This window comes from Chionomys nivalis, chromosome 1 (assembly GCF_950005125.1).
Source record: "Chionomys nivalis chromosome 1, mChiNiv1.1, whole genome shotgun sequence".
NCBI classification, from domain to species: Eukaryota; Metazoa; Chordata; class Mammalia; order Rodentia; family Cricetidae; genus Chionomys; species Chionomys nivalis.
The window spans coordinates 56,624,980-56,637,151 of record NC_080086.1 but is presented as its reverse complement, the minus strand read 5'-3'; the positions used below and the strand labels follow the sequence as shown (position 1 = coordinate 56,637,151).

At 45.0% G+C, this 12,172-nt stretch overlaps 1 pseudogene; it reads right to left on the bottom strand.

Moving 5' to 3' along the window:
* Window positions 1-11,426, bottom strand: part of LOC130872182 (glyceraldehyde-3-phosphate dehydrogenase-like) — a 75,314-nt pseudogene extending 63,888 nt beyond the window's left edge.
* Between the last annotated feature and the right edge of the window lie 746 nt (window positions 11,427-12,172).

Here is a 12,172-nt window from a genome sequence, read left to right as displayed (position 1 = left end):
AAATGTTACTCGGATGATTTAAACATTCTATTATGTTAACACGAAGAAATTATTCATAAGGATTTATAACCCAGTCCTTAAAATAACAAGAAGAGATAGTGATATTATTCTGAGTGAGAGGGAAGCCATAACATGTAGTTTTGGACGAATATGTTTTGTTTTTTTTTAAATGAGTTAGAAAATCTCAAATGTGAGGCTGGAGTGTGGCCGGAGAGTGGCCTAGCCGGAGAGTGTTAGCCAGCATGCATAGCAGCGGGCCCAATCCCCAGCATAGCCCCAAACCCAAACTAAACAAACACTCCCAGAAGACACTATCTCTGAATATCAAGTCCTAAATAGAAAGGATGTAACTCTTTTCTTTCTTATTTTGTATTTTTCTGCTAAGTTTATATGATCTTCACAGCGACCGGATGCGTCAGATTCTGCAGGAAGAAAGACTGGCTCTGTAGTCAGCGGCAGAGCACCTGCCAGTCACGTGCAAGGCTTACAGGTTCACCCTGAGTCTGTCTCTCTCCTGTCTGTCTCTTTCTCTCTCTCAGCTAAAGTCAAAAGTAAGAACGAGTATAACATAGGAGCTGAAGAACTGATTATTCCTTTAATATGTAAACAGAATCAGAGCTGCTGCAATTTTTTACACAAGTCTGAGAGGAGAGATGCATGGGTCTTCCAAAGCTCAGCATTTTTCTACTTACTATTCAGAGGGCTTTTTGAATACTATACTGTTTAAAATAAATATGAAAATGAAGGGTTGAAATGGCAGTCAGACTCACAATGAAAAGATGCTAGATAGCCAGACATGGCGGCACATTCTTAGAAGCCCAGCACTTGGGAGGCAAAGGCAGGAGGGTCACCAGTTCTAGGCCATGCTGAGCTAAAGAGGGAGATCTTGTCTCAAAGAGAAATTTGAAAAGGACTGAGGTTGCAGTTTAGCAAACAGCACTTGCCTAGCCCAGGCTCGGCGTTGTGAGGCACTGGGTTCCATCTCTAGTACCACACACAAAAACACAGGGAAGGAACAAAGTCATAGGAGAACATGTACAGACGGCCTCGAGGGAGAGCTGTGCTCCTCAGCCATCCACATGGGGGGCTACTAGAGCCTGGCTACTCTTGTTCTGTAAGGTGAGGGTGAGAAGCACACACTGTGTTCAGATAATGAGAAACTGTGAAAAACCCTGCATGCCACAGGAACTCAATTAGAATTATTGTGTTGGGTTTCCCTGTAATTTTTATTTTAGTTTCTGATTATGTGTATGAACATTTAGCCTGAATGTATTTCTGTACCATGTGTATATTTAGTGCTTGTGGAGGCTAGAAGAGGGTGTCAGATCCCCAAGAACTAGCGGTACACAGGGGTTGTGAACCACCATATAGGTAGTGGCAAATAAAGCCGCGTCTTCTGGAAGAACAGCCAGTGGTTGTAAGCATGGAGTCATCTCTCCAGCTTTTCCTTTTTGTTTTTGAAGATAGGGTTTCATTCTATAGTCTGTGATGGCCTCGCTCTTGTCATCCTTCTGACACAGATTCTCAAGTCCTGGGAGTATAGACATGAGACACTATGGCTACAGATTTTGGATTGTGATGTCCGCATGCTTGCCACCCCCCACCCCACCCCACCCCCCACCCCCCACCTCTGGAAAGGAAGAAGAGCCCAAACATTACAAACTGCCGTTTGCTGTGAGATGTAGCTTTTCCTCTTGAACGTCCATTTCTGTGGACTTCCTTCCAGTTAGGCTGCCTAACAGGGTGACTGGCTTGTCCGATCGCTTTATCTCTAAACACACATCCTGTTGAGATAACCCCCGAGACTCTATTACACAGCCAGGAAAACTATAACTGTCCGTATTTTGTCCTGTTCCTTCTGGTTGTGGGTGCCATTGATTAGTAAACGAGAAAGCTGAGGTCTGTGAATGGAAGGAAATGTCTTCTGCAGGGAAGTCCTCTGCTAAGTCTGCTCAAGGAACTGGGGTCCATAAAGTGACTAAGTCGGTTTGTCACAGAGCATGGCCCCTATACCAGAGATAAGACCCAGACTGTCTGAAGACAATGGCAAAATGTTAAAGACCCATCCCTGAAAATCTAAAAGTGACCCCCAAAAGCCAGAATTGAACACAAAATTGGTAAAACAGAAAATGGCTGTTGACAATGAAGTTGTTCTCAGGAAAATATCACCAGCGTTAATAATTCTGCCGTGGTTGTCTGATGGAGAGGTGCTCTCAAGATACCTCTATTGCTTGGAGTTACTTCAGTTATGAATTTTAATCATATAAAGTGGTACCTAGTGGCACCCAAACATATTGAAGGACTTAAAGGATGAGTTAAAAATCATTCACAATCATTGTGGGTATCAGTTTGAAGACAGCCTTGGGAAGCATTTTCCATAGATTTCTGTGTTGATCATGATACTAGGGTGGAGGGCTTATCAGTTTTCATTGTGGACAGTTGCCATTTTTTGTCATTATTTCTTATATAAGGGAAAGCCTGACTTTTTATAATTCAACTTTAACAGAATTTGTTTTGGCGTATCTCCATTGTGCATAGTGACGGGTTTTGACAGGCACTTTCAGACATATGTAATGCATTGTGATAATCTCCATTCCTCCACCTTTCCCTCCTCCCTCCACAGATATATTTCAATTTCATTCTCATATGATGAACTACTCTTTTAATTAACTTACATATTCATTTCAGATATGCTTTTTGTCTTTGTTCCTGATTGATTTTAAAGTTTGATCCTAACCTTTAGAAACTCAGCTTTAATAAAACGTAAATTCACCCTGTAACCTGCTAGGCGACAGAGCCCTACAATGTTAGAATGAGAAGGGCCTTAAAGAGCAACGTTTCTCTCATTTTTGTTTGTAGGATAATTACTACAGAATTGTTAACAGCGGTGATATGTTAATGAGGATAATGTTAGTTTGAGATGCTATTTTTTAGTTGGCCTATTTTGATATACAAATCTGCTTAAAACAAGAGAGGGACTACAGCACAACCCTTGCCTAGAATGTGCAAGCAAAGTATTCCACCCCCCACACTGTCGTGTATTGCAAACTGGCCCAAACATATACCTTGATGGAGGTTTGCCTTGAACTTCCGATCCTCCTGCCTCTATCTGCCTCCACCTCTAGAGTGCTGAGATTATAGGCATGCACCACCATGGCCAATTTGTGTAGCACTAGAGATGGAATCCAGGGTGGTGTAGGGGTTCCTTCTGTTTGTGTGTTGCTTTCGTTGGTTAATGAATAAAGACACTGCCTTGGCCTAGTTGATAGGGGAGAACTTAGGTAAGCAAGAAAACAGAATTGAGTGCTGGGAGGAAGAAGGACAGAGAGAGAGCCGCCATGGAGCCTCCAGAGTCAGACATGCTGAATCTTTCCCGGTAAACCACTGGCCTGTGGCGATACACAGATTAATAGAAATGGGTTAAATTAAGATGTAAGAATTATCCAATAAGGAACTAGAGCTAATGGACCAAGCAGTGTATTAATAAATACAGTTTCTGTGTGGTTATTTTGATGTAAGCTAGCTGGGCAGCCGGGACAATCAAAGGGCCCCCTTCCCATGGAACACCAGGGCTTCATGCAAACCCTCTACCAACTTAGCAACATCCCAAGTCTGTTTCCAAAGAAAATACATTTGAAAAGAGTTTTACCATAGATGTCTGTGTTGACCAGAACAATTTGGAACTTTATAATAAAACTGATAGAAATTCAGGTAGCTCTTCCTCATTTGTGTACAGAACTCAGCCGTCTGCACAGCCAACGATTGTCCCTCTCACATTGTAGAAGAAGGTGGTTTTGTGTGATCCACTCCAGCACTCTAGTGTCCAGCTCTCTCTGCCCACTGCCTTCCCGTTTGTAATCAGTGAGGTAAAGAGAAGCACTAATTGGGGGTTGGTGATGTAACTCAGTTGATGGAGTACTTGCCTCGCATGTGCTCACAGCCCTAGATTACGATATGCCTCATACTGTGTAAACCAGATGTGATGGTCAGACCCGTAACCCTGTACTCAAGAGGTAGATAGAGGTCAGGAGGACCAGAGGCTCAAGGTCATCCTTGGTTACTTAGCAAGTTCAGTGCAGCTTGGGGTACACGAACCACTATCTCAAAGTAAGTAGATATAAAATAAATAAATATATATATTAAAAGAGAACTGATTAAACACCTCAGATAGGTGTTATGAGCTAGGAAATCACAAATTCACACCTCTGTTGGCAAAGGAAAGAAATGTTGTGAAAATCTAGGCTATAGTTTCATCTTTTTTTGTTGTTGTTGTTTTGATAGAGGGTTTGTCTGGATAGCTCTGGATATACTTAAGACCAGGCTGGCCTCAGACTTAGAGATCTGCCTGTCTCTGCCTTCTGAGTGCTGGGATTAAGGGTGTGCACCACCACCTGGCTCATCTTTCTTTTTCCCTTCCCTTCCCTCCCTTCTTCTTCTATTTCCCCTTCCCCTCCTCTTCCCCTCCTCTTTTCCCCTCCCCCTTCCCTTCCCTTCCCTTCCCTTCCCTTCCCTTCCCTCCCCTCCCCTCCCCTCCCCTCCCCTCCCCTTCCCTTCCCTTCCCTTCCCTTCCCTGTGGTTCGCTATGCAGACCAGAGTGGCCTTGAACTCACAGAGCTCTCTGAATGCCTCTGCTTTCCAAGTCCTGGGATGACAGGAGTTGTCACAGTCTGATCAGTTGTAATACATAAACTGTTTAGCTTCTCTTATCTGTACAAACCTTCCTGTGAATGCAAGGCTCCTGATGCCTATCTCATGCTGAGTGTAAAAACCTTTGCAAATGTAGGTTAGAATTTACAAGTATACAGCTGGGAGGGTTAATTTTTGTTGCCAATTTGAGTGGATTAAGAAACACCTAGACAATAATGAAGCCAACCTCTGGGCATGTCTGTGAGGATATTTTCAGCGAGGCTAAACTGATGGGGAAAGAACCGACTCCCATGAGCTATCCTCTGATCTCCATATATGCACCATGGCACATGACTCTCTCTCTCTCTCTCTCTCTCTCTCTCTCTCTCTCTCACCACATACACACACTCACACACCACACATACAACATACTCACACACACACCCACACATACAAACCACACACACACCACATAAACTCACACATTACACACAACATACTAACACATACATACCATATACATACACTCATTCACCATACACACACACAACACACCAGACACACATACATAACACACACTGTAACAGAAAGGCCGCTTGTTTGTCCCAGCTGCCCAGAACTGAAGTAATCACACAAAAACCATATTCATAAAACACCGCTTGGCCCATTAGCTCTAGCTTTCCATTGGCTAACTCTTATATTAATTTAACCCATTTCTATTCATCTGTATATTGCCATGTGGCAGTGGCTTACCAGCAAAGATTTGGCATGTCTGACTCTGGTGGCTCCATGATGTCTCTCTGACTCTGCCCTTCTTTCTCCCAGCATTCAGTTCTGTCTTCCCCACCCACCTACGTTCTGTCCTATCAACAGGCCAAGGCAGTTTCTTTATTCATCAATGGTAATCACAGCACACACGCCGCACCACACACATACACACCACACATACACCACCCCACATATACACACCACACATATACATGACAAACACCACACACACACACATGAAATGTAGACAACAAGACCCATCCTGAGTGTGGTGGTGCCATCCTAGGGTCTGAGGTCCAGGAACAACAGAAATGAAAAAGAAGAAGGAGCAAGTGAGCTGGGCACCAGCTTCCTTCTCTCTCTGCTTCCTGGCTGTGAACACAGAGTGACCAGCTGCCTCACACTCCTGTCACCTCGGCTAGAGCGGCTTTCCCACTGTGTCTTCCCACATGGTAGATGGTCGGTCCCCTTAAACCATGAGCCAAAACGAGCCCATCTTTCCTTACATTGCTTCCGTCAGGTATTTCTTTTGTCACAATAAGAAAAGGAACCAGCAGAGAAGGTCCTAAAAGGTGGAGACTTGGCTGGTTGCTGCCCAGCAGATAAAGGTGCTTGCGGCCGAGCCTGCCCGCGTGAGTTCAATCCCTACAACCCACATGATGGAATGAGAAAACTGACTCCTGCAAGTTGTCCTCCGACCTTCATGCAGTTAAAAAAAAAATGGAGTGCAGACATAACTGGGGCACGTGTGCATTTAAGTCCCTGACCTGTGGAGTTAGGGACAGACAGGCCCCTGGAACTTACTGGCCAGCCAGTCTAGCCCCATGTCCATGAGAGACCCTGTCTCAGAAATAGAGTGAATCACTTCTGAAGAACAACCCAAGGTTGACCTCTGGCCTCCACACTCAAGTATACGCATGTGCACTTGCACACATGTACACACACATACACACACACATGCAGACATATACACATATGCACATGCACCAACACCCTTGGACACACACACACCAGCACCTGCACACATACATGCATCCACACATGTGGACAAAGACACAAATAGGGACTTTAAGATTTGTAAAGTTAGAGTCCTCAAAAGCAGGATTTGTGAACTCACAGAGAAGTGTGTGAGTCTTAGTCTTTCTTCTGCCCCATGAAGACACGGAATTTATTCCTTGTGTTCTTCACATGGCAGTGTGCTGAGAGAAAGTGCCGTGTAAGAAACAGGCCCTCAGCACACAGCAAGCCTGCTGGCCCCATTGTCTCCGATTCTCCAGTTCCAGAGCTGTAAGAAATTCTTCCTGCAGTTTATAAATGGTGTAGCCTGGGGTATTTTGTTATGGCAACTGGGTTGAGCTAAGGCTCTCACAGAGCCACGATGAAGAGGGAAGTCTCTAAGCTTGCTGGCACCACACAGTGTATCTACTTATCTTTTCTTCCTCAGTTCCCATTAAAACCCCTCACATCTAGGATTCACTAAGAACTCATTTTCTGTTTTTGTGGTGTTAGCTGGAGTAGTCAGAACATTGGGGGGGGGGGCGGTACCAATATTAAAGGTATTGAATTGGAACACAGAGAAAATAAACAAGCATTTACACATCATAACTAACCAAAATTTTGATAGCTCAACACATACAGTTTGTATACTGTATAATATTGAGTGCGTACAAGGTGTACATTCAAAGCATAAAAATATAGAATGAATCAAATAAAAACAAACAGCCCTCTGGCTCTGACGCGCACAGTACAGAGCAACCAAACAGCCAGTTGAGGAAGGAGCAAGGCGTCCTAGGAAAGGTTTCTAGCCACAAACGGATTGGATTGGGTGGTCCCAGGTCAGGAGCCGGTGGCCTCTTGGTACCTCTTGGTACCTCTCGGAATATACCCATTAACCTCTCGCTCCCTCTGCTGGCCTTGCCCAGCATGTGCACCGCGTTCTTAACAGCCCTGGCTACTACACGCTGGAGTCCATTGAAACTGCTGGTGATGAACAGAGCGTCCGGCAGCTGCCTTTTCTGCAACAGTTGTAACCTGAAAGCCTACATCCACACAGGCAGTTTGACTGATTGTGCTTATTCAGATCCAAAGAAACTCTCAGCCCTGACCTCTCCTGTCTCCCTCTGTCCCAGGGAAGGGAACTGAAGGCCGGCCACCCTGCCCACATCCAAGGTTCTCACTTGGCTTCCTAGGGCTCCATGCTACCTCTCTGGTTGCTCCTCAACTGTATTTTGCTGCTTTTCTCTCCTCTCTCACCCTCTGCCCAACCTCCACCCCTAGCTGGTACCATTTGTAAGTCAAACACTTCACTGTGCAACCCTGTCTTTAGCTGCAGAGCAGAGCTAGGTTAGCCGCTCTAATTAGGCATCCTCTTATGTCTCCATTTGTGCTTAATTCAAAGCCGTAAAAAGCTTTCCAAAATAGGTGTGTGCTCGACTTGACAGTTGTGCTAAAACAATGCCTCCAATGAAGAGGAAGCAAGACACAATTGTCATTTCCCCTTCCATGATTTAGAGAGAGTTGGCGGCCCCTCCCCCGTCAGGAGATAAGCGTTTCTTTGGGAACAATTCTCTTTCTGTAGCTTCTGAAGCAGCAAACGTTTCTTTTGCAGTTATTCGAGCTCCCCTAGCCTGCAACACAGGGACTGAAGAGTGAATTAGGACTTAGGGAGGCTGTCTGCATCCCATAAATAAACAATGAGAGCCTGGCCATTTCATTACAGAGCTTAGATACACAGGACAGATGGTCCGTGGCAGCGCCGCACGTGCATAACCCATTTAAGAGACGACGTTATAGGGTCAGAGGCATTAATGTGCTCTCCATGCCCTTCATCTACTCAAGTTACGAGTTGCGAGTTATGGTTAACACGGCTTCAAAGCTATAGGTCAGGCGAATTACTGCAGTCAGTGACACGGAGAAGACCGGGGAATTGGTGAACGGCAAGAGGATGAATCCTAAATTGGCCTGGGGATTTATAGCTCTGAGCTTAATCTAATAGATGCTATTAGCCATTGATCCTTCTCATGGAATCGTAAGTGGAAAAAAAAATCAATTCAAGTTTACTTACATACACACATGAAGAGGTAATTAAGTGGTTAACTCATTGATTAGTCTGAGAGGTTCGGACTTTCAGATAGAGATAGTTCTGGGTGCTCAGGAGTTGTTATGGTCAGTGCCAGGGCTCTGGCAAACCTCACAATCGAGGCGCAGCCAGCTGCCCTCAGTCCTCAATGTGCTACATCCTGGTTAAGATGTGGCCCTGCCCATGACTGACTCGTCATTACATGGGCTCTAATCAGTCCTGGAAGGCGGTCCCACAAGGTGTGAGAACTGCGTGAAATCTTTCAGAGAAGCTCAGTCTTTCCCCTCCCAAGCACGAGACTCCTGGGAGAACTCTAATTTCTTGGGGTTCATTGTTTCAAAAGGAGCGGCATGAATAGCTCTCTTTAGAGCAATGGTTCTCAACCTGTGGGTCAAGATCCCCGCCCCAGGGTTACGTCTTGAATATCCTGCATATCAGATATTTACTTTACGATTCATTACAGTAGCAAAATTATAGTTATGAAGTAGCAATGAAGTAATTTTATGGTTGGGGATCACCACAACACGAGGGCCTGTATTAAGGGTTCACAGTATTTGTAAGGTTGAGAAGCACAGCTCTCGGGGAACCCTGCTAAAATGGTTACTGTTAAGTCTTTTCTTAGAATGTCAGTGAAGACCCATTAAGGGGAAATTCCTTCTGGTCAAGAGACTAGAATCTCTGACCTTCATAAAGGCTTGATAGTCCCGTTGGGTAGCTCAACCATCTAACCCTGGGACTACCCCTCAGGCAGCAGGGATTGCCTCTAGAAAAATGGGTTCTCAAGCCATGCTAAAGAGAGAGGCAGAATAATTATCCTTTTAACGAGATAACTTTTCCTTCCCAGATTCTATGCCCTCAGCACAGTGTTTACAGAATGTGGCCATGCTGCTCTATGAGCCTGTCTGCTTCTCTGAGTTACCGAGAAAGGTGGTCTCCTTTTCTTTTTCAGTTCTAAGCTTGCTTCTCCTAACATTTTGGGGTTCCAGACTCTTTCCTAAAGAATCCTTTCCCGCTATATGACTCCTGCTATTGTGTGTCTGAGCTCTATCTTCATTGCAAAAAAAAAAAAGAAAGGGAAAAAAGGAAGGAAGAAGGAAGGAAGGAAGGAAGGGAGGGAGGGAGGGAGGGAGGGAGGAAGGAAGGAAGGAAGGAAGGAAGGAAGGAAGGAAGGAAGGAGAAAAAGAGAATTAGTGCTGAACTTGACATGATAATGAAATGGCCCGTGCCATCTTGGTGGAGGAGATATTTGAATGGTGTGAATGTGTTCTTTTAAGCTTTGTTGTGGGGTGGGTAGACGCTGCAGCGCTTGTGGAGGTCAGAGGACAACTTGCTGGAGTCGATTCTCTCCTTCCTCTATGAGAGTCCTGCGGACTGAACTCAGGCAGAAGGCTTGGCAGCAAGTGCTTTAACCCTCTGAGCCATCTTGCAAGGTCTAGTAGATGTGTTTTGTTCATTCAGAATGCAAAAGTCTAGATGTGAGTCACAGAGGCCCTTGACTGGCCAACAGTGCTCCCACATCCTGGAAAGGAGTGCCGGAGCGACAAACACTGGTGCATTTTCCAGTGTCCTTTTAAAAGCTGACATGATTTTCACATAATTAAAAATTAATTCTTGTAAAACATAAAATTAGCCGGGCATTGGTGGCACACACGCTTAAACCCAGCCCTCGGGAGGCAGACGTAGGCAGATTTTAGTGAGATCAAGGCCAGCCTGGTCTACAAAGTGAGTTCTAGGACAGCCAGAACTGTTAAACAGAGAAACCATGTCTCGAAAAACAAACAAACAAATAAAACATAAAACTATTGGTTAATTAAAACTAACCATCTCAAAGCAAGCAATTCAGTGGCATCTAGTATAGTCACTATGTTGTGGTTACTATAACTACTCAACAGATTTTAAACTTCATTATCATTAAACAATAATGCTTCCCTCTTGTTCCCTACCCTGTCTTTCCCATCATTTCCCCTCCTGAAAGGGTCTCACTATGTAGTTCAAGCTAACCTTGAACTCTCTGGTCATCCAGCCTCTGCCTCCTGAATGTTAAGATTACAAGTATGTTCTACACTGGACCGAGTTCCCAAAATCCAGTTGAAGAGTGAGAATATGAGCAAAGAGGTCAAGACCACGATGGGTTCACCCACTGAAACAGTTTACCTGAGCTAATGGGAGGTCACCAACTCCAGCTGGACAGGGAAGGAACCAGCATAGGACCAAGGTAGACCCTCTGAATGTGGGTGACAGTTGTATGGCTGGCAGACTATGGGGCCACTGGCAATGGCACCAGGATTTATCCCTACTGTTAGTACTGGCTTTTTTGGGAACCCATTCTCTTTGCATAGATAACTTGCTCAGCCTAGATATAGTGGGGAGGGCCTTGGACCTTCCTCAAAGCAATGTGCCTTACCTCTCTGAGGTGTACATGGGGAGGGTTTAGGTGGAGGGGATGGGAGGAGGGGAGGGAGTGGAAACTGGGATTGGTACGTAAAATGAAAAAAGATTGTTTTCTTTAAAAACAAAACAAGTATGCTCTACCTCCCACTCCCGGCTACTGGGAATTGGGACTCTGTGGTCCATCTTTATAGATCTCCCCACTGTGGACATTTCCTGTGAATAGAAATGTCCAATGTGCAATCTTTTTTTCTTTTCCCCTTAGCACCATGCTTTCAAGTTTCAGTTGTGCAGAAGCATGCATCAGTTACTCATTCTAACAGGGCTCAGGACATGTTACCCCTTGCAGAGGCTGGAGAAGATAATAAAATCCTCAGCACTGAATGCCCATCCTCCACACAGATGAATGAGCAACAAAAACAGCTTAAGGCAAGAGCTTAGTTTCCTCCCAGTGAAGGTACAGTCGGTTCCTCATGGAGAAGAGAGTTCAGGATACAGTCCATCGTGGAGAAGAGGGTTCAGGGTACAGTTCATCGTGGAGAAGAGGGTTCAGGGTACAGTCCATCGTGGAGAAGAGGGTTCAGGGTACAGTTCATCGTGGAGAAGAGGGTTCAGGGTACAGTCCATCGTGGAGAAGAGGGTTCAGGGTACAGTCCATCGTGGAGAAGAGGGTTCAGGGTACAGTCCATCGTGGAGAAGAGGGTTCAGGGTACGGTCCATCGTGGAGAAGAGGGTTCAGGGTACAGTCCATCGTGGAGAAGAGGGTTCAGTGTACAGTCCATCATAGAGAAGAGGGTTCAGGGTATGGTCCGTCATGGAGAAGAGACTATGTTGGCAGGAGTCTGGAGCAGCTCACATTACAACCACAGTCAGGAAACAGATTAATATTAGTGGTCAGTTTGCTTTTTCATTTATATATAGTCCAGGCCCCTACCCAGGGAATGGTTCCACCCTCGTCTAGGGTGGGTCTTCTGAGTTCAATTAACTTAATCTAGAAACTTCTCCAGATATGGCCAGAGGTTTGTGTCCTAGGTAATTCTAGATCCTGCCAAGTTGACACTGTTTATGATGTCATGTATGTGTAGCCTGTGTGTCCCTGGTGTCTGCAGAGGTCAGAAGGAGGCAGAAGATCCCTAAGAACTGAATTTATGGATGGTTGTGAGTCACTATGTAGGTGCTGGGAACTGAACCTGTGTCTTCTGCAAGAGCACAAAATGCTCTTTATCACTGAGTTATCTCTTCAGCCTAGGGTTTTTAGTCTAAGAACAAGAAAACCACAATAAACCATAAATAGGAAAGGCACATAATTTA